This window comes from Mastomys coucha, unplaced genomic scaffold (assembly GCF_008632895.1).
Source record: "Mastomys coucha isolate ucsf_1 unplaced genomic scaffold, UCSF_Mcou_1 pScaffold15, whole genome shotgun sequence".
NCBI lineage: Eukaryota > Metazoa > Chordata > Mammalia > Rodentia > Muridae > Mastomys > Mastomys coucha.
Window position 1 is genome coordinate 48,900,927 of NW_022196897.1, and position 22,809 is coordinate 48,923,735.

General features: G+C 36.8%; 1 protein-coding gene across 16 annotated transcripts in view; it reads left to right on the forward strand.

Annotated features, from left to right (window-relative positions):
• Nucleotides 1-22,809, forward strand: part of Slc4a10 (solute carrier family 4 member 10) — a 432,277-nt gene that overhangs the window by 89,627 nt on the left and 319,841 nt on the right. Inside the window, exon 7 of one of the 16 annotated variants that reach the window (XM_031370402.1) lies at nucleotides 669-760. The exons of the other annotated variants lie outside the window; for them this stretch is intronic. The gene's annotated coding sequence lies outside the window, so the exon portion shown is untranslated. The remainder of the gene's footprint in view (nucleotides 1-668; nucleotides 761-22,809) is intronic. 16 annotated transcript variants of the gene reach the window in all.

Below are 22,809 nucleotides of genomic sequence, written 5' to 3' on the forward strand. Positions count from 1 at the left end.
TAGGATTTGGTTATTTTAGAAGATAAAAGATTCTTAAGTTTTGGTAGTTCTCTGAACTTAAGCAAACAAACAAACAAAATAAAAAGTTAGTAAGAAAAATAAAAAGCACACATACTAGAGAGAACAGTTAGAGTAATTTGTCATCAAGTCTGATTACTGGACCCTTAAGACTGACCTCCACATGTGCATCTGCTTGCTCTTATACAAATGTATGCTTACATGCATTCATTCATGTACACACATATGTGTACACACACATTGTAAAAAAAAAAAAGCATAAAAAATAAAAATAAATTTAAAAAAGCACAAAATGGCAGGCTTTCCTGTGCCCTTTAGATTATTCTTTCCATTCTCTCTTGCTTCCCCCTCTTAGCTCCTTTGTCCTTCCTTCCACACCATCTCCATGCGTACTTCTGCTCACAGTGTTCCTCTTTCCATTTCTATATTGTAAGTTTTTTTTTTTTTTTTTCGAGACAGGGTTTCTCTGTATAGCCCTGGCTGTCCTGGAACTCACTCTGGAGACCAGGCTGGCCTCGAACTCAGAAATCCGCCTGCCTCTGCCTCCCAAGTGCTGGGATTAAAGGCGTGCGCCACCACCGCCCGGCAATATTGTAAGTTTTAATACCTCTCCTACCACACTCACTCAAAGCTTATTTTCTGTCTTATAGGCCTCTTTCTAGGTTTTTTGTCCTCTGTCAACACCTAAAAATACAACTTTAACATTTAGAAACCAGAAACTGCATGGGAAAAGAAACATGAGGTATTTGTCTATTTTAATCTGAATATAATAGTTTCTAATTCTATGTATTATTTTGAAATTTTCTCAATTTTTCTTTATATTTATCCCCTTGGATTCATTACCCACATTTTCATTATCCATTCATCTATGATGGACATGTAGGCTGATTCCATTCCTAGCTATTGGCAAAAGAGAAGCAGTAACTATTAGATGTGCAAGTATCTCTAGGCTATAGAGTCATTTGGGTGTCTATCTAGGAGTGGTACAGTTGGCTCTCCTTTTAGTATTGAGCCTTCATACTGATTGCTATAGTGACTATAAATTTTACTCTTCCACCAATAATGATTAGGGATTCCTTTTCTTCAACTTCTTTGCCAATATTTGTTGTAATTGCCTTTCTTGATTCTGACTAGAATGAGATGGAATCTCAAAGTAGCTTCAATTTTCATTTCCTGGATGAGCAAAAATGTTGGCTACTTAAAAATTATGTTTTGGCCATTTGTATTTCAGGTAGTAACTCCATTTGTAACTTCTTGGCGTTAGTTCTTATGTCACTGTGGTTCTAATTATTGACTGTATTTATGGCCTATATCCTAAAGTGCATTCCCCATGTGTTCCTTAAGAGGTTTCAGTATTTCATGTTTTAAATTAAGGTATTTAATTCAGTTTGAATTGATGTTTTTGTGTGTGCAGGCTGAGAGATATGTAACTAATTTCATTCTTTGGCAAGTATATATCCCATTTTTCAGGTTGTCTTTTGCCCAATATATATCTTTTGATACCCTTTATAAAAGTTAGGTATTTATAGCTGTGCTGGTGGTTTATCTCTATTATATTCAACTGTTCTACATGTCTTATTTTTGTGCCAGTATTGTGTTGTCTTTGTCACTATAATTTGCAGTATAGTTTGAGATCATATAATGCAATACCTCTACCTATGTTCTTTCTGCTTTGGATTTCTCTGTCTACCCATGATCTTTTGTGTTTCCATATGAATTTTAGGATTTCCTTTAATAGTTTGATAAAATGTCATTGTAATATAATTGATAATCCATTGAGTCTGTAGACTACTTTTGGGATAAAGTCATTTCTCAATAGTAATTCTGACAATACATTAGTGTAGGTTTTTCTATTATTAATGGTCGTCTTCAATCTTTATATTCGGTGTCTTCACTTCAAGTTTTTCATGTAGAGGTATTTCACCCCCTTGATAGGCTTATACCTGCACTTTAAAAAAAATCAACTGTGAGGCTATTTTTTTTTTTAAAAGATTTACTTTATTTATATGAATACACTGTAGCTGTCTTCAGACACACCAGAAGAGGGCATCAGATCTCATTACAGACGGTTGTGAGCCACCATGTGGTTGCTGGGAATTGAACTCAGGACCTCTGGAAGAGTAGTCAGTGCTCTTAACCACTGAGCCATCTCTCCAGCCCCCTATACCTGCATTTTAAAAACAAATTTACTATTAGTGTATATAAGTTACTTATTTTTTTATGTCGATTGTGTCTTGCATCTTTTTCCACTAATCTATTTATTCACTTTACATCCCAGTCGAAGCCCCTTTCTTCCATTCCTCCAAGTCCCACCGTTAAAAATCCCTCCCCCCATTACTCCTGTCCCTTCTCCTTAGAGAAGAGAAAGCCCCATTGGGTACCACCCACCCTGGGAAATCAAGCTGCTGCAGGACTAAGTATCCAACATGAGGTCCAGGTAGGGGAAGGGGATTCAATGGCATGCAACAAAGTCAGAGACAGCCCCCACACCATTTGTTAGGGGATCTACCTGAAGACCAAGCTGCACATCTGCTACAAATATGTAGGGTGCCTAGGTCTATCCTTGCATTCTCTTTGGTTGGTGGTTCAGTCTCTGTGAGCCTTCATGGGGCCAAGTTAATTGATTGTAGGTTTTCTTGTGCTGGCCTTGACCTCTGAGGGTTGCTCAATCTTACCTCCATGTCTCCTGCATGAGTCCCTGACCTCTGCCTGATGTTTGGATGTGGGTCTCTGCATCTATCTCCATCAGCAGCCGATGAAGGCTCTCTGGAGACAGTTATGCTAGGCTCCTATCTGCAAGCATAGCAGAGTATCATTAACAGTGTCAAGGTTGGCTCTTCTATGGGATGGGTCTCAAGTTGAGGCAGTTATTGGTTGGCCACTTTCTCAGTCCCTGCTCTATCTTTATCCCTGCATATCTTGTAGGTAGGAAAACTTGTGGGTTAAAGGTTTTGTGGGTGGGTTGATGTCCCTCTCCCTCCACTGGAAATCCCACCTGGCTATAGGAGGTGGCCACTTTAATTTCCATATCCCTTGCTGCTAGGGGTCTCAGCTAGGGTCCCCCCATAGACTTTGAATTAAGACAAAATTACCAACATTTTCTTCAGTGGCCCTAAACATAGATCTGCCATTTTTGCTCTACATAATTATGTAAATTGCCATCCTCAGTATTAACAATTATAAATTCAAGATACCAATCAATTCTGAAAAAGTTATAGGTTTTGTGATATTCATCCAAGATTTAGTTCTTTATGTAAAAATAAACAGGTGCATCAATCTTATTAGTATGCAAATGTGCTTGCATCTTTAATATTAAAATTATATTTATACCAAAGAATGTTTTAATATGTTTATTTATGATCTATAGCTAGTAAATGTTTGGTATGTATACCTATTTACATATTATATACTCAGGGACACATAAAAATTTTGTGGGCAAAAAAGAATCACAGTAACAGAGGTTTAATAAGTCCTAAAGTAGGTCATTGTAATTTTATTTATATAGGTCACTGCAATTTTAGGCTTTTCCTAATTTGCTTTCCATTGCTGTGTTAAACACCATGGCCAAAAGCAACTTGGATTTTAAAACAAGAGCAAAAGGGTGTATTTGGCTTACATTTCTGCATCAAAAGTCCATCATTGAGGAAGCCACAGTAATAACTAAGGCAGGAATCTGGAGGCAGGAACCAAAGCAGAGACAAAAGGAATGCTACTTACAGTCTTGCTCTCCATGGCTTTCCCAGCTATCTTAGTTACACCACAGGCCTACCTACACAAAAGTATCCCCACTCACAATGGGCTCAGCCCTTCCACATCAATTATTCCTCCAAAAAACTGTCCAACAGGCCACCCTGAACAAGAAATTTTCTCAGTTGAGGTTCTTAAATGATCATAGCTTGTGTCCAATTGATAAAAGTAGCCAGTATAGGCACACCATTTGTAATAAATAACATTTTATAAAAAATTCAATAATTTAATAGGTATTGATGCTAAACATCTAACAATAAAATTTGAGTTTAATAAACATCTTATATGTGCACATTATTGCATCCTATATTATGCTACACACAAAGTCTGCTGGCACATGCACATACAAAATGACAAATAAAATAAAAAAGGAAACTAGTATGCAGGGAGGCTGCTGATTTGAATGTATTAATTTTGTATCTTGCTAGTTTGTTGAAATGCATCAACTCTAAAAGCTTTTTGGTGGATTCTTTAGGGTCTCTTCTGTAGAACCATATTATCTACAAATAGGGACACTATGGCTCCTTCTTATTTGTATTCCCTTGATCTGCTCTATTATCTAATTGGTATCATGTAGATCACAGCACTGTTTTGAATAGGAGAGGAGAGAGTGGATAACCTTGTCTTGTTGCTTGTTTTGCTGTTGGGACCTGAGTTTTTCTCCATTTAGCATGATGTTGGTTTGGCTACAGGTCTGTTGTATATAGCCTTTATTATGTTGAAGTATGCCCCCTCCATCCTTGACTTTTCCATTACATTTTATCATGAAAGGATGTTGATTTTTAAGGACCTTTAAAAAAGATATTCATGTAATTTCTGTCTTTGAGTACATTTATGTAGAAACATAGTATTTATTTATTTAATTGTGTTGCATTTCTTGAGTGAAATAAATTTTGTCTTGATGAATAATCTTTCTGATATGAGCTTGAATTCACTTTGTCAGTATTCTACTGGGAATTTTACATCTGTATTCATCAGGAAGATTGGGCTGTAGTTTCGTATTTTGTGTCTTCCTCGGGTTGTGTTATCAAGGTATTACTGATGTTTAAAAGGAATGTGAAAATTTTCCAAGTATCTTCCATTCTATTTCTGATTTTATTAATGGAGCTTGTCTTTTTTGGGCTTAATTTGACAAAAAATTATCAATCATGCTTATCTTTCTAAAACAATTCTTCATTTCATTGACTCCTTGCATCGTAAATTTATTTGTTTTGTTTTTATTAATTTTATCCCTAATTTATTACATTTAAAATGATTTTTAAATGTTTCACACAATGTATTTTGATCCTATTCTTCTCCCTCACATCCTTGCAGATCCCTGTTTCATGTTCTTTCTGTCTCTCAAGAAAACAGAAAGGAATAAACCCAAGGCCAACCATACAAATACAAAACCAACAGAGCAAAAAACAAAGGCCCTAAGACAAAAACCACCAAACCATAACAACAACCAAACTAAACCAACCAATCAAACAAACAAAAAACAAAAACAGAACACAAAACCATGAAGTCTGTTTTGTGTTGATAATCTATTCCTGAGCCTGAGTGTGGCTGATCTACATAGTAATGCTGCATTGGAGAAAATGAATGCTGACATACTCTCTATGAGTTCCTATTACCTCAGCTCTGTCTAGAAGACACCCTTTTCTGGTATCTCTCTACCATCCCTGAGTCTTATAATTTCTCTGACTTCTCATAGATTTCTGAAGTTGTTGGGGAGGGGTTTAATAACAACATCTCATGTACTTAGCACTAATTTTGATGATTTCCTTCCATCTATTGTTTGGGTGTAATATTTCCTTTTGTTTCTCCAAAGCCTTTAGGTATATCATTACATTATTAACGAGATCTTAGATCTTTTAAAGTTTTTGATTTAGCCTTTCAACCAAGTCAATATTATCTTGCTAACAAAGCCAGAAAAAGACCAAACAGAAAAGGAAGTTAGAAGCCAATTTTTCTGAAGCACAGACTCAAAAAAAAAATCTCAGGAAAATACGTTCTGACTGAATTCAGAACACATCAAAAAGATTATCCACCAAGATCAAGTTGGCTTTATCCCAGAGATTCAGGATTGGTTCAACATATGCAAATTTTAAGTGTAATCCACCACATAAATAGACTCAAAGGGAGAAACCACATAATCATCTCTTTAGACACAGAAAAGGCCTTGAATAAAATACAAAATCCCTTCATGATAAAAGTCTTACAGAATATAGGGATACAGCAGATATAACTCAGTAAAATAAAGGCAATAAACAACAAACCCATTGCTAACATCATTCTAAATGGATAAACACTAAGCACATCCTCAATAATACAGAAATAAGATAAGCATGTCCACTTTCTCCATTCCTGCTCCACATAATATCTAAAGTCCTAGCTAGAGACAACGAAGAAGATACAAATTGTGCAGAAGCAACAAGTTCACGATATTGGAAAGGAAGAAGTCAAAGTATCTTTATTTGTAGATTATATGATTCTATGCATAAAACATCATAAATTCCACCAGAAAACTCTCACAGTTGATACTACATTTGTCAAAGTAGTAGTATACAATATTAACAAGAATCACTAACAAAGACCAACAACAACAAATATAGGAAAATAAAGAGCAGGAAACACAAGCCCCTTTTAAATAGCCTCAAAAATATTTTGGAATAAGTATAAACAAATAATTCAAAGACATTTACAATGCAAAATTTAAGACACTGAGAAAACTGAAGAAGATACCAAAAGATGAAAAGACTTTTCATGCTCATATATTGAGAGTATTAATATTGTAAATATGGCCATCATACCAAAAGCATTCTCTAAATTCAACCTGCATATGAATTCCAATGAAAAATTTGCAGGAATTGAAAAAAAAATTAAATTTCATTCGAAAACACCAAGGACTCAGATTAACAAAAACCACCCTGAGCAATAAACATACTACTAGAGGCATCACCATCCCTAATTTCAAATTATTCTACAAAGCTATAGAAATAAAAATATTGGTATTCCCATAAAAACAAGAACGGTGATAAATGCAATTTTTACTTAAGGACCTATATATAAGCCCACACTATTACAGCCTCCTAATTTTTCACAAAGCGGTTAAGAATATATATTAGAAGGTCACATCTTTAACAAATCATGCTGGTCAAATTGGGCAATAATGTGTGGAAGAATGAAACTAGATTATCTCACCTGCACCAAACTAAACTCGAGATGTGTGATGCAGCTGCTTTGAGTTTCTCCCTGATCCTGTAAGTAACCCACAATATATACTCAATAAACTGATAGCTCACCAAAAGGAAAAACAATAACAAAACAAAACAAATGAACAAACAAAAAGACAACCCCAGCCCAATTAGACCAAAAGAGACTCAAGGAAAAACCTAAACAACTCGGGCTATTGCAAAGGCATGTTGGTTGACAACAGCTACACTTACATATCTCAGTGAACATGGAGAAGTTTAGCTAGTGCCTAGCTCCAGCCTTCACCCCTACTTACTAGTGTTCATGGTACTGGAAGGTACTCTGATGCTACCAGAGGAGAAAGGTAAGCACCAACCCAACTACAAATCCTGCAGTCTCCAATGGCAACCTACATGGATGGTATACTGGTACAGTAGTAGCACAGATATTGTGGGAGTAAATAACCACTTTCTGGTTAGATTTAAAGCTTATACCAGGTTTAAACCAGACCAGTCCCACTGCCAAAAGAAGGATCTGGACATGAACTCCCATCTCTAATCAAGAAGCTATCTCCAACTGATAACTGTTTGCAAAGGAAATTAGTTTTCTCCAATGGATTCTCATGGGGCATATAAAGCACACTTACAGGTAGGCCTCATCTCAGCAGTAGGTGGGCAACACAGAACAAAGTCAGAGTGTTTCTGTAGATTTACTGTCATGTTTTGCTCTGTTTGAATATTTTTTTTTATCTTACTGGTTTTCCACTTATATATATTATAGGTTCTGATTTTTGTATTTTCATGGTTTATGTGTGTTTATTGTGCTTTTTTACCTTTTTAAAAACTTATTTTGTTTGTGTTTGCCTGTTAGTTTTTGAAAGAGAAAGAAGGCATTGAGTTGGATGGGTGAGGAAGTTGGGAAGTATTGGAACATGGTCCAAGACTGGAGTCATATGAGGAGAATTCTGAGTGCTTGTGAGAACACTCTAAGCAAACAAGTCTTTTGACCTCAGTTTCTCCAAAACAGAATTGTTCTTGGAATATTTTCTTGCTCCTTCCAGGTATAGAAAATAGGAGTGAGTTTACTCTAGATTTCTCATTACAGCTGACTATTGTTATTTGTTTGTATTCCTCTATGGAAAAATTGCTTTTGCCACGTGTGGCTTGTCTGTCACTTGTGGCTTGTCTTTGTGATTGTACACTTATGTGACTCATCTTAACCCTCAGAGTTTAAGTTATCTAATGCTTTGCATAAAGTTGGCTATTACATGAGATTTTAGTTTGCCTCATTTATTGTCTCCATTCTCTCATGTGCCACTGACTTTAGAGCTGGGTACAGGGAGGATCTGAGAGGAGATGGTGAGGGGAAATTGTGACCAGAATATGTTGTATGAATTTTTGTTGTTGTTGTTTTGTTTTCAAGACAGGGTTTCTCGGTATAGCCCTGGCTGTCCTGGAACTCACTCTGTAGACCAGGCTGGCCTCGAACTTAGAAATCTGCCTGCCTCTACCTCCCAAGTGCTGGGATTAAAGGCATGCGCCACCACTGCCCGGCTGTTGAATTTTAAATGCAAAAATAAATAATGGGCATACAAAAATGGAGATATAATACTAAACAGAAAATTCTAAAAGGATGAAATTTAGATAGCTAAGAAATATTTTTTAAAATGTTCAACAACCTTCAACATCAGGAAAGGGTGAAGAACATTAGTTTGAAAATTCTAATTCCAATCAGATTCAGGTAAGATTAAAAAAATGAAAGACAACATATGTTGGCATTGATTTAGGAAAAGGAGAACACTTTTTATATACTATTTATTTATTATTTGTGGGGGTGCAAACCTGGTACAGCCACTATGCAAATCTGTGTGGCTGTTCCTCAAAAAGTTAGAAATGATCTACCATGTGACCCAGTTATAATATCGTAGCATATATTTAAAGGAGTCTGTACTCTACTACAGAGATAATTGATCATCATGTTCATTGAAGCTCTTTTCACATAAACTCAGCCTAGATGTATGTAAATGAATTGAATTGATAATATACAGTGAATAGAAAATATACAATTATACAACAAAATATTATTCAACTGTTAAATGAAATTAAGAATTCTTAGTTGTTTAAAATGATTAAATAATCATTCTGAATGAAGAATCCCATACTTGGAAAGATGATTGCTGCCCATTTTCTCTCATTGTAGATGTTAGCTATGAATCATTAAATATGTGTATTTAAATTGGAATATCTATTGAGGCCAGGAAGCTAGTAAGGTGCCATGGGGGATGCTTTCAATTGGGGTGATATAGAATGTAGGTAATATAAAGGGAGGATGGGGATAATGAGCAAGAAATATTAGCTGGTATGAGGGATGGGAGGGCAGGATTGGGGGCCATATGGAGAGTGAGAAGACTAAAGTCCTTAGAAGAAAACATATGAAATCCCAATACTTTAGAAGTTTCCTGAAATATATCCATTTACATAAATAAAATGAATTTCAATAGAACTGCTCTATAACAGGAAGACAATGCCTATATTAAACATAGTATGTTCTAGTGCCAACAGTAGTCTAGCTTTTTGTAATTGTTAGTTCATTGGTGTTCTATAACATTAAAATTATTAACATTGCTCACGATTTTCTTTAGAACCTGAAGTCACTATGTGGATTGCACCATGTATTTGAGTCATAGAACACAAAGAAATCAAAAAGGTACCCACATGGAGACTTCATCCCTCTAAGTTAGCTTTTACAGTGCTACAATGCTATATACACCAATGGTGGGGAAAAGCATTCATCAATATTACTCAGTTGTGAACCCTGCAAGCCACAACAGTGACCAACCTGACAAGTACTGGCTAGTTTTGTGTGTCAACTTGACACAGGCTGAAATTATCACAGAAGGGAGCTTTATTTGGGGAAGTGCCTCCATGAGGTCCAGCTGTGAAGGGTTCATCCCTAAATGAGACACCTATAGCATACCCCTTCCTTTCAAGTCTCAGATCATCATGAAAAGGAAGATGGAAAGAATGTATGATACAGAAAGTGGATGCATATAGTGAAACAATGTTTTCTAGATAGAACAGGCAAACACCACTTGCATATACAAGGTATGTACAAGACATACCCACAAAAGATCAAGCCAGACAAAATTCAACATGAAGGGGAGAGGGGAGTATTCATAAACTGTCACCCCTTGTTGAGGAGCTATTGGAAAGTGATGCTAGCAAAGGGAGAATACATTTTCTGTAAAGCTGTGACCCCTGAGAGTTAGGGTTAAGGTTCAGTTTAGACAGAAGGTTAGAGTTAGGGTGAAAAAACAAAACAAAACAAAAACAGTAACAGCAGCAACAACAAAACCAAACAAATAGGGTAGCCCTGGTAAGTCTATGTTCTACTGGATAGGCTCAAGTCTTAGGCAGTCTCTAATCTATTTTCTATCTTTATTGATTTGAATATAATGGATATTTTGTGTAAGAGGTTCACACAATATATGTTTTTTTGTCTCTGTCTTTTTTACCCCTAGCATAAAGCGTTTGGAATTCATTAATACATTTCATGAATCAGTATTTCCTTCATATTTGTAACATATAAAAAGCGTTCACTAATTCATATCTAGAATTTGTCATGTTTTCAATTTTGCCTATTATCAATTGTTCTGTTGTTAATGTGAGCATACATATCTATGTTTTCATTTGGGGGCCTTTATATATGTAAACTAATTGTGTCTGTCTCTGAATAGATTTTAGAGTAGAGTTGCTGGGATATATGATAAAGCTAGAACCCCACCTGGTCATCTATTGTCACAAAATGAAGCTTCCAGTACTGAGATTGGGCTATATCTAATTGAGTTGTTGGCCAAGGGGTCCCATGGGAATCCCTAGACAATTTTTGCTGTTGCCAAGATTATAGGTTGTCCTCCAAAAACTGATAGCAATACCTCATTGCTAAAGACAACACATATACAGCCCCTTAAACATGACAAAGTTGAGCTGGTGCCTACACATAACCTTTATTCCTATGTGCTAGCATCTTTGGTTCTGGAATGTACTCTGTATGCTACCAAAAGAGAAATTCCACAAACGTTTGGTTTGCAATGGTGTCCTGCCTGCAAGATATGCTAGTGCAGTGGTTGCACAAAGCTTGTGGGAATGAGTAATCAACCAATATCTGACTTGAGGTCCACTCCACAACATGGAATTATATCCAACACTACTTGAGTGACCAAGAACCTGAGACTACAATGAAGTGGAAGCTTTTGGTTTCTTTGGAAAGTCAATTGTATCAGATGGTGTTTTGCAGGGGGGTCAGGGGGGGGGAAAGGAGTGATTTCTTGAAGCAGACACAGATGAAAGGAAGTTTTGCTAAAGCAGGCACAAGAAAGAATGTGTGATAGGTTCTTTGGTTAACAACATGCAAGTATTGGTTTGCCTTGCATGTGTTGTTGAGTTCTATTTGTTTTGGCTCCTTAGAGAGAAACGTACCACAAAACTTCTAGTGGTGTACTGGCAGCTTCTTGCTGCTTCTGTGGACTCAGGCCAATTGACAGAATAATGTCAGCTGATACAGACTCATATGGTGGTTTGCTAAGACAGACTCTCCTTCAAGGCAAGAGGCGCATGATGAGGCAAGACCCATGGAAGACATGATGTTTGGAGGGAGTATAAATAGGACTCAGTGGACAGTGACAGAGGCTTGGCTTGCTTGCATACCTTGCTGTGCAACACTTTTTGTTCTCTGTTTCACTGAGAGAGGTACACCCAAGAACTTCTCCTGGTACTCCTGGTGTTCCTAGTGTTCCTGTTTCTTTGTGCTGACTTGTGCCAATTTGGCTGAGACCTTGCTATCTCTGGTAGATTGTGCCACCACTGTGGCTATCTGGACACTACTGAACTGGACTGCTGATATATCTGTGAAGTGTTTGCAAGTAGACCAAGCTGCTGATGCTGACCTGTGAACTGAACTGCTGATTTCCTGATAACCTTTCCTTTCCACTACCTCTGGTGGGTAGTAGACTAGAAGGGAGGTTAAAGTGTTTAAGAACAATCATTAAAAGTAGGATTGAGAAAAATTAAAGACTACACTAGATAGCCCAGGGACCAAGAGTAAAACCAAATACTCCTATCCTATAACAAACAAACAAATAAACAAAACCAAATAGCCAAACAAAACAACTCACATATAGCAATAAAATAACTTGTAATGACACATTTGGCTATACCTCTAGAGAATAGGCCACATGCATAGAGTCAGTGCTAGTCTGTACCAAATCATTTGTGTATGTATTATGGCTCCCAGTTTAATGTTTTTATGTTATTATTCCTGAGTCCTGGGTCTCATAGAATTTCCCAAACAACCAAAGATGTTGCCAAGATAGTGTATTGCCCTTCAAAAACCTACAGTGGAACCACGTTGCCAAGGACAACACCCACGGGATTCACTGAACATGAGAAGTCAACATTGTGCTTATGTGGAGATGTCACCTCTATTTTCTAGTCTCTTTGTGGGAAGGTATTCTATAGGCTACCAAAAGAGAAACATGGACATCAAACCAGACACTAACCCTGTGACCCATAATCTCTCCTGTCTGAAAAATATGCTAGGGCAATGGTGACATAGACCTAGTGGAAGTAGCCAAACAATATCTGATTTGACCTAAGGACCACTTCTCAAGGAACCCATACTCAATACTAGGTTAACCAAGAATCAGAGACTAGATAGCCAAGAGGCCTAGGGTAAAACCACACACTACTGGTAAAAAAATAATGTATCAATAAAATGACTCTTAATGATACTCTGCTATACTCATAGATCAGTGCCTAATCCAGTCATCATCAGAGAGGCTTCCTCTACCAGCAGATGGGAACAGATTAAGAGACCTACAGTCAGACATTATAGGGAGAGGGAGTCTCAATGAGAGGTCTTCATCAAATCCTTCCCCTCAGAATTTAGGGAATCCCACAGAAATTGTAAGAGCCAGAGGGGATGGAGGACACCCGGAGAATATGACCCTCAGACAAGGGACATATGAGGTCACAGAGACTGAAGCAGCAAGCACAGGAACAGCCAACATGAGTGTCTACACCAGGTTCTCTGTATATATAATAGTTTTTAGCTTAATAGTTCATATTATTCTGATTGAGAATGAGTGGGTCTCTGAGTCTTATGCCTGCTCTTAGGTCTCTTTTTCCTCCTGTTGGGTTGCCATGTCCATCTTTAACATGATAATCTTTGCTTTATCTTCTTATATTTTATTTTGTCATGTTTGGTTTTTATCCCTTAGAAGTCTGTTCTTTTTCTAATAAGAGACAGAAGGGAGGAGAAGTGGGGAAGAATTTAGAGGAAGGGGGGACTATAATCAGGATATGTTGTATGAGAAAATAATCTATTTTCAATTGAAGGAAAAAAGTGAAATAAAAAAAGAACAGAGATGCACTCTTTAACACATACTCTGGAGTCCCATTAAAATACTAAACTGAAAACTATAATGCATACACAGAGAACCTGGTGCAGACCCATGTAGGCCATGTGCTTGTTGCTTTAGTCTCTGTAAGTTCTTATGAGTTCTGTTCAGTTGATTTAAAGGGGCTTGTTCTCATGATGGCTTCCATCCTCTGGCTCCTGTGCTCTTTCCACTTCCTTGTCCATGGATTCTCTGCCCTTTGATGGAGACATCCTATTTAGGGCTGTGCATTCCAAAATTGCTCTCTCAGCATAATGTCTGGCTGTGGATCTCTGTGTCCCCCCTCCTGTTGGAGGAAGCTTCAGTGATAATGGCTGAATAAGGTACTGATCTGGGAGTAAAGCAGAATATCATTTCCTCACTACCGTTTTTAATTTTTTTTCAAGCTAGCAGTATTTGATTTTAACCTAGATTTCTGGGCTATATAGTCTCTTGCTCTTGGTCATCCAAGCATAGTTGGATGTGGGTTCCATTTCCTTGAGAGGGCCTTGAGTAAAGTAAGACATTTGTTGGCTACTCCTATAAGCTTTGTACCACCATTGCACTAGCATATCTTTTAGGACAGCATTGTAAGAAAAAAGGGTTTGTGGCTGGGTAGGTATTTGCATTTCTCTTTTGGTAGCCTGCAGAGTGCCTTCCAGTACAAAAGACACTAGAAAATTCTATGTAAGCACCAGCTTGACCTCTCCATGTTCAACGAGTTGTGTGGGAGACACCTTTAGCAATGGGGGTTTGTTGTGAGTTTGTGGAGTACAACCTATAGTCTTGTCAACACAGAGGGTTGTATAGGGATTTCTATGACACACCTATAGCCAATACCTCAAAGACAGATGGCTCAATTCTGAGACTGGAAGTGATAGCTAATTGGGACTCCATCTTCATCATTATTTAGAGACCTCATTAGGATTGCCTTCATATATTTTAGGAAGTTTCTACTGCACCAGGTTTCCATATCGCCCTTCAAATGTCTGTCAATTCTAACTGTCTCTCTTTTACATTCCTTCCTGCAACCCCCATTGTACTGGCTGGTTTTGTGTGTCAACTTGACACAGGCTGGAGTTATCACAGAGAAGAGAGCTGCAGTTGGGGAAGTGGCTCCATGAAATCCAGATGTGGGGCATTTTCTCAATTAGTGATCAAGGTGGTAGGGCACCTTGTGGGTGGTGCCATCCCTTCTTGGCTGGAAGTCTTGAGTTCTATAAGAGAGCAGGCTAAGCAAGCCAGGGGAAGCAAGCCAGTAAGGAACATCCCTCTATGACCTCTGCATCAGGTCCTGGTTCTTGACCTGCTTGAGTTCCAGTCCTGATTCCTTTGGTGATAAACAGCAATGTGGAAGTAAGCTGAATAAACTCTTTCCTCCCCAACTTGCTTCTTTGTCATGATGTTTGTGCAGGAATGGAAACCCTGACTAAGACACCCATCTTCCCTCCCCTTCCCCATCTGGTCCTCCCATTCCTTTTGCCTCTGCCCTGAGTCCACATGTAAGATCTATTTCCCCCACACAGGGAGATTCATGTGTCCACCCTAGTCCCTTCCATTATACCTAAACTCACTGGGTTTATAAATTGTAGATGGTTTATCATTTATTTATTGGCTAATATCCACATGTTAGTGAATACATACCATATTTACCTTTGTGGGTTACGTCACTTGGGATGATTTTTATTTAGTTCCATCCATTTGTCTGCAAATTTCTTGATGTCTTTTTTTTTTTTTAAAGAAGAGTAATATACCATTGTATAAATGTACCACATTTTCTTTATCCATTCTTCTGTTAAGGAACATATAGGTTCTTTCCAGTTTCTGGCTATTATGAAAAGGCTGCAATGAACATGGTTGAGCAAGTGTCCTTGTGGTAGGATGGAGCATCCTTTGGGTATAGGCCCAAGATTAGTATAGCTGGATCTTGAGATACCTAGATTCCCAGTTTTCTAAGGAACTACCATATTGGTTTTCATAGTATCTGTTTGAGTTTGCCCTTACACCAGCAATAGATGGGTGTTCCCTTATTCCACATCCTCACCATCATGAACTATCTGTTATTGATCTTAGTTATTCTGACCAGATTAAGATGGAATATCAAAATAGTTTTACTTTGCAATTCCTTGATAGATAAGAATGTTAAATGTTGGGCTGGAGAGATGGCTCAGCGGTTAAGAGTATTGACTGCTCTTCTGAAGGTCCTGAGTTCAAATCCCATCAAACACATAGTGACTCACAACCATCCATAATGAGATCTGATGCCCTTTTCTGATGTGTCTGAAGACAGCTACCGTGTGCTTACATATAATAAATAAATAGATCTTAAAATAAGAATGTTAACTATTTTTTGTAAAGATTATTTTATTATTTTAATCCTATGTGCATTGGTTATTTCCCTGTATGTATGTATGTATGTATGTATGTATGTATGTATGTATGTGTGAGAATGCCAGATGCCATGGAACTGAAGTTAGAGAAAGTTGTGAACTGTCAGGTAGGTGCTGGGAATTCAACATTGGTCTTCTAGAAGAGCAATCAGTGCTGTCACAACCACTGAGCTATCTCTCTAGCCTTTTAAAATATTTCTTTAAGCATTTGAGAGTTCTCTGTTTAGATCTGTACCCCGTTTTTTAATTGGATTATTTGGTTTTGGGTTTTGAAACCTTATAAAGTTTCTTGCATTCTTTATGTTCTTTGGATATTTGTCCTCTATTAGATGTGGAGTTGGTATAGTCTTTTCGCATTCTGTAGTCTGCTGCTTTGTCTGAATGATAGTATCCTTTGCCTTACAGAAGCGTTTTAATTTCATGAAGCTTCTTAGTTCTATTTTTTAACTGATGTGATGGCCTTAGTGTCTGACTATGTGTGTTCTGTCCAGAAAGTCTTCTCTTGTTTCAGTGAATCCAGGCTAGTCTCCATTTTCTCTTCTACCAGGTTCAATGTCTCTGGTTTTATATTGAGGACTTTGATCTATTGGGTGTTGAGTTTTGTGCAGGGCAATTAGTTTGTATTTATTTGAATTATTCTATATGCAGACATCCAGTTTGACTAACATCTTTTGTTGAAGGTACTGCTTTTTTTCCTGCTTTATTTCTGGCTTTTACTTTATTAAAAATAAGGTGTCCGTAAGTATGTGGATTTATGTCTGTGTCTTCAATTTCATTCTACTAATCAACATGTCTGTTTTACTGGCAATGCAATTCTGTTTTTATTGCTTTAGCATTGTAGTACATATGTTGAGATTTATCCTTCCATATCTGTGAGGAAATGCATTCCAATTTTGATGATGTTCATGTTGGATCTGTAGTTTGCTTTTGGCAGGATGGTCATTTTTCCTTTGTTAATCCTACTGATCCATGAGCATAGGAGATAAAAGAAGGCTACTGAGTTTTGTGAGTAAATTTTGTATCTAGGTGCTACTTTGCTGAAAGCACTTATCAGTTGTAGGAGTTTTCCCTGTGGAATTCTTAGGGTCACTTGTGTATACTATCATATAATCTGCAATAAAGATACTTTGACTTCTTTTTGATTTTGTATTCCCTTCCGTTGTTTTATTGTTCTAGCTAAGATTTCAACTACTGTATTGAACAGGTATGGAGAGAGCTGGGAACCTTGTCTGGTTCTTGATTTTAGTACAAATGCTTTGAGTTTATTTTCATTTAACTTGATGTTGGCTGTGGTATGGTAGTAATTGCTTTTATTATTTTGAAGTATGTTTCTTGTATTCTAGTCTCTTCAGGACTTTTATCGTGATGGGTTGTCTGATTTTTTCAAAGGCCCTGTCTGCATCTAATGAGATGATCACATGGATTTTTTCTTTCAGTTTGTTTATATGGTGGATTACATTTATTGATTTATATATATTGAAAATATATATATACACACATATATACATACACACATATATACATATACATATACATATATATATATATGAATATCCCTACATCTCTGGGACAAAGCTTACTTGATCATAGTGGATGATCTTTTTGGTGTGTTCTTGGATTCAGCTTGCAGATAGTATTTTTGCATCTATGTTTATAAGGAAAATTGGTTTGTAATCCTCTTTCTTTGTTGGGTCTTTATGTGGTTTAGGTATCAGGGTAACTGGCTTCATAAAATGAATTTGCCAAATTTAAGAACTATTTGGCATTAACACTTCCATGAAAGTCTGGTAGAATTCTGAACTAAAACTATCTGGCCCTTGGCTTTTTCTGAGAGATTCTAATGACAACTTCCATTTCTTTAGGGGTTCTAGTTCTATTTAGATTCTTTATCTGATCTTGATTTAACTTTGGTAGGTGTTATATACCAAAAAATTTATCCATTGCTTTTAGATTTTCCAGTTTGGTAGAGTGCAGGTTTTAAAAGTATATCTTAGGATTCTCTAGATTCCATCAGTTATCTGTTGTCATGTTCTTCTTTTCATTTCTAATTTTAGATCTTCTCTCTCTATCTTTTACTTAAGTTGGCTAATGGTTTGCCAATCTCATTGATTTCTCAAAGAACCAAGTCTTTGCTTTGTTGATTCATTGTATTGGTTTTATTATTTATTATTTTATTTAATTTATACTATTCTATTTTATTGGTTTCAGCCGAGTTTATTCCACTTGATGTACTCCTTTTGGGTGGAATTTCTTCTTTTTCTTCTACATCTTTCAGGTATGATGCTAAGTTTGCTAGTATGAGATCTTTCCAGATTTTTATTTTTATTTTTATGCTTAGTGCTATGAACTTGCCTGGTTGAACTGCTTTCATTGTATCTCATAAGTTTTGTGTATTCATTTTCATTGAATTCTTTAATTCTTTATTTCTGTTTTGACTCTCTGTTTTATTAATCACTAGAGAGTTGTTCAGCTTCCATGAGTTTGTAAGCTTTCTGTTGTTGATTTCCAGCTTTAATATTTCAACTTTCTTGTATCTTTTAAGACTTTCTTTGTGTCCAAGTATTTTTGGTTAGTTTTGGAGAATGTTCCATGAGATACAGAGAAGGTATTTGTTATGTGGTTGGGTAAACATCTTTTAGCTTAATTTGGCTTGTTTGGATGATTTGTCAGTTGCTGAGAATAGAGTATTGAAGTCTCCTACTATCAGTGTATGAGGTCAGTATGTGATTTAAGCTATAATAGTGCTTCCTTTATAAACTTGGATGCTGTTATGTTTGGGGCATAGATGTTAAGAATTAAACATTATCTTGGTGGATTTCTTTCTTTGATGAGTATGCAGTGCCCTTCCATATCTCTTTTGATTTATTCTATTTTGAAGTCTATTTTGTTAGATATTAAAATGGTTATACCAGCTTGCTTAGATTTTCCAACCCTTTACTCTGGGACAATGTACTATCCTTGATGTTGAGGTATTTTTCTTTATTGTAGCAGAAGGATGAATCCTGTTTTTGAGTCTATTCTGTTAGTCTATGACTTTTTATTGGAGACTTGATACAGTTAGTGTTGAGATATATCAATGACCAATAATTATTGATTCCTATTATTTTGTTGTCAGTGGTGTGTATGTGTGTGTGGGTTTCCTTTTTGAATCTAGTAGTCTGAGAATATTTATTCTCTGTGTTTTCATTATTTTAGTTTACCTCTTTTGGTTGGAATTTGTTATTAGCACTTCTGTAGGGCTAAACTTTTATATAAATATTATTTAAATTTGGCTTTTTCATGGAATATCTTATTTTCTTCATCTGTAGTGATTGAATATTTTGCCGGATATGGTATTCTGGCCTGACATCTGTGGTCTCTTAGAGTATGCCTCATATCTGTTTAAGTCATTCTGGCTTTTATAGTCTCCATTGAGAAGTTCAGTGTAACTCTAATAGATCTACTTTTATATTTTATGTGGTTTTTCCTCTTAAAGCTTTCAATATTTGTTTTTGTTCTGTAAGTTTAGTGTTTTGACTATTTTGTGTTGAGGGGACTTTCTCTTCTGGTCCAATCTACTTAGTATTCTTCATGTTTCTTTCTGAGCATCTCTTTCTTTAGGTTAGAAAATTTTTCTTCTATGATTTTGTTGAAAATATTTTCTGGGGGAGTGCTCTGACCTCGGGACTCAGGTGAGATCACCATTTTTCTCTCTGTGACTTTCTAAGGCAGGACTAACCAGGAGGCACAAGTTGCAGAAGCAGCAGGGCAGCTGGGAAAGGGTCTTTTCCTGCATCCATCTGCACCCAGGAGGAACTGCAGATCCACAGCACTCTGTGCACAGGTCTTACCAGGAGAGAGCTGATCTCCCAGGAGTGCTGACACAGCTTACAGACCCACAGGAGGAACAAGCTCCAGCAAGAGACAGCAAGAACATCTAACACCAGAGATTAACAGATGGCAAAAGGCAACTGTAAGAATCTTACCAACAGAAACCAAGACTACTTGGCATCATCAGAACCCAGTACTCTCACTATAGCAAGTCCTGGATACCCCAACATACCAGAAAAGCAAGATTTGGATATATAATCATATCTCATGATGCTGATAGAGGAATTTAAGAAGAAGATAAATAACTCCCTTAAAGAATTACAAAAGAACAAGAGTAAACAAGTAGAAGCCCTTAAGGAGGAAACACAAAAATCCCTTAAAGAATTACAGGAAAACACAACCAAACAGGTGAAGGAAATGAACAAAACTATCCAGGATCAAAAAATGGAAATAGAAACAATTAAGAAATCACAAAGAGAGAAAACTCTGGAGATAGAAAACCTAAGAAAGAGATAGCCAGAGATGCATGCATCACCAACAGAATACAAGAGATAGAAGAGAGAATCTCAGGTACAGAAGATACCATAGAAAACATTGACATAACAGTCAAATAAAATGCAAAATGCAAAAAGTCCTTAACCCAAAACAGCCAGGAAATCCAGGATACAATACAAAGACCAAACCTAAGGATAATAGCTATAGAAGAGAGTAAAGACTTCCAACATAAATGGCCAGTATCTTCAACAAGATTATAGAAGAAAACTTCCCTAACCTAAAGAAAGAGATGCCAGTGAACATACAAGAAGCCTACAGAACTCCAGATAGTTTGAACCAGAAGAGAAATTCTTCCCGTTACATAATAATCAAAACACCAAATGCACTAAATACAAAGAATATTAAAAGCACTAAGGGAAAAAGGTCAAGTAACATAAAAAGGCAGACCTATCAGAATTATACCAGACTTCTCCCCAGAGACTATAAACCCAGAAGATCCTGAGTTGATGTCATACAGACCCCAAGAGAACACAAATGCTAGCCCAGGCTACTATATCCAGCAAAACTCTCAATTACCATAGATGGAGAAACCAAGGTATTCCATGACAAAACCTAATTTACACAATATCTTTCCATAAATCCAGTCCTTCAAAGGATAATAAATGGAAAACTCTAATACAAGGAGTGGAACTATATCCGAGAAAAAACAAGAAAGTAATCTTTCAACAAAACTAAAAGAAGATAGCCACATGAACAGAATTCCAACTCCAACAACAAAAATAACAGGAAGCAACAATTACTTTTCTTTAGTATCTATTAATATTAATGGACTCAATTTCCCAATAAAAAGAGATTAACAGACTGGCTATATGAACAGGACCCAACATTTTGTGAAACAGGAAACCTACCTCAGTGACAAAGACAGATACTACCTCAGAGTTAAAGGCTGGAAAACAATTTTCCAAGCAAATGGTCCCAAGAAACAAGCTGGAGTAGCCATTCTAATATCAAATAAAATTGACTTTCACTCAAAGTGATCAAAAAATATAAGGAAGGACACTTCATACCCATCAAAGGTAAAAATCTACCAAGATGAACTCTCAATTCTGAACCTTTATGCTCCAAATGCAAGGACATCTACATTCATAAAAGAAACTTTACTAAAGCTCAAAGCACACATTGCACCTGACACAATAATAGTGGGAGACTTCAACAACCTGCTCTCTGCAATGGACAGATCATGGAAACAGAAACTAAACAAAGACACAGTGAAACTAACAGAAGTTATGAAACAAATGGATTTAATAGATATCTCATGGTACCTTCTCCAAAATTGACCATACAATCAGTCACAAAACAGGCCTCAACAGGTACAAGATGATTGAAATAATTCATTGCATCCTATCAGACAACTACGGACTAAGGCTGGTCCTCAATAACAACATAAACAATAGAAAGCCCACATGCACATGAAAGCTTAACAACACTCTATTCAATGATAACTTGGTCAAGGAAGAAATAAAGAAATTAAAGACTTTTTAGAGTTTAATGAAAATGAAGCCACAACATACCCAAACTTATGGGATACAATGAAAGCAGTCCTAAGAGAAAAACTCATAGCTCTGAGTGCCTCCAAAAAGAAACTGGAGAAAGCATATACCAGCCATTTGACAACACATCTGAAAGCTCTAGAACAAAAAGAAGCAAATTTATCCAAGAGGAGTAGATGGCAGGAAATAATCAAATTCAGGGCTGAAATTAACCACGTAAAAACAAAAAGAAGTATACAAAGAATCTACCAAACCAGGAGCTGTTTCTTTGAGAAATCAACAAAATAAATAAACTCTTAGCCAGACTAATTAGAGGGCACAGAGACAGTATCCTAATTAACAAAATCAGAAATGAAAAGGGAAACATAACAACAGACACTGAGGAAATCCAAAAAATCATGAGATGTTACTACAAAAGCCTATACTCAACAAAACTGGAAAACCTGGATGAAATGGACAATTTTCTAGATAGATAACAGGTACCAAAGTTAAATCAAGATCAGATAAATGATCTAAACAGTCCCATATCTGCTAACAAAATTGAAACAGTCCTTAATAGTCTCCCAACCAATAAAAGCCCAGGACCAGATGGGTTTAGGGCAGAATTCTGTCAGACCTTCAAAGAAGACCTAATACCAATACTCCTCAAACTATTCCACAAAATAGAAACAGAAGGTACTCTACCCAATTTGTTCTATGAAGCCACAATTACTCTGATATTGTAAGATTTGAGTAAACAGGGACATCTCAGAAAAACACCAGGAGGCCAGGAATTTCCTTAATAAGATAAGCTCAAGAACTTTAGGAAGGTAGCAGAACTCTTAGGAAGGGAAAGGCTAATTAACATTCCTCAGATCACAGGGTGAGAAATCATCTGTGGGTGGGGGCACATTCCACAGGGTGGACCTTTGCCTACCTTCAGACCAAGTAAGTCCTTGCCACCTCATTTCCTAAAGACCAATCAGTTTAAAAAGTCACACTGTTCTGGCAATCACATTGTGTCTAATGGCTGCTACCCTGACAATTGTATAAAAGCTCACTGAACAAGTTGTGCAGAGTTGCCTCCTTTTGTGAGGGTCAGGGACAGCCTCAGTGCACTGAAATAAAAATCCTCATGAATTGTAGGATGCCGTCCCGCAGCTCCTACCTGCGTGGGTTTCCACGAACCGGGAATGTGAGGGACCTG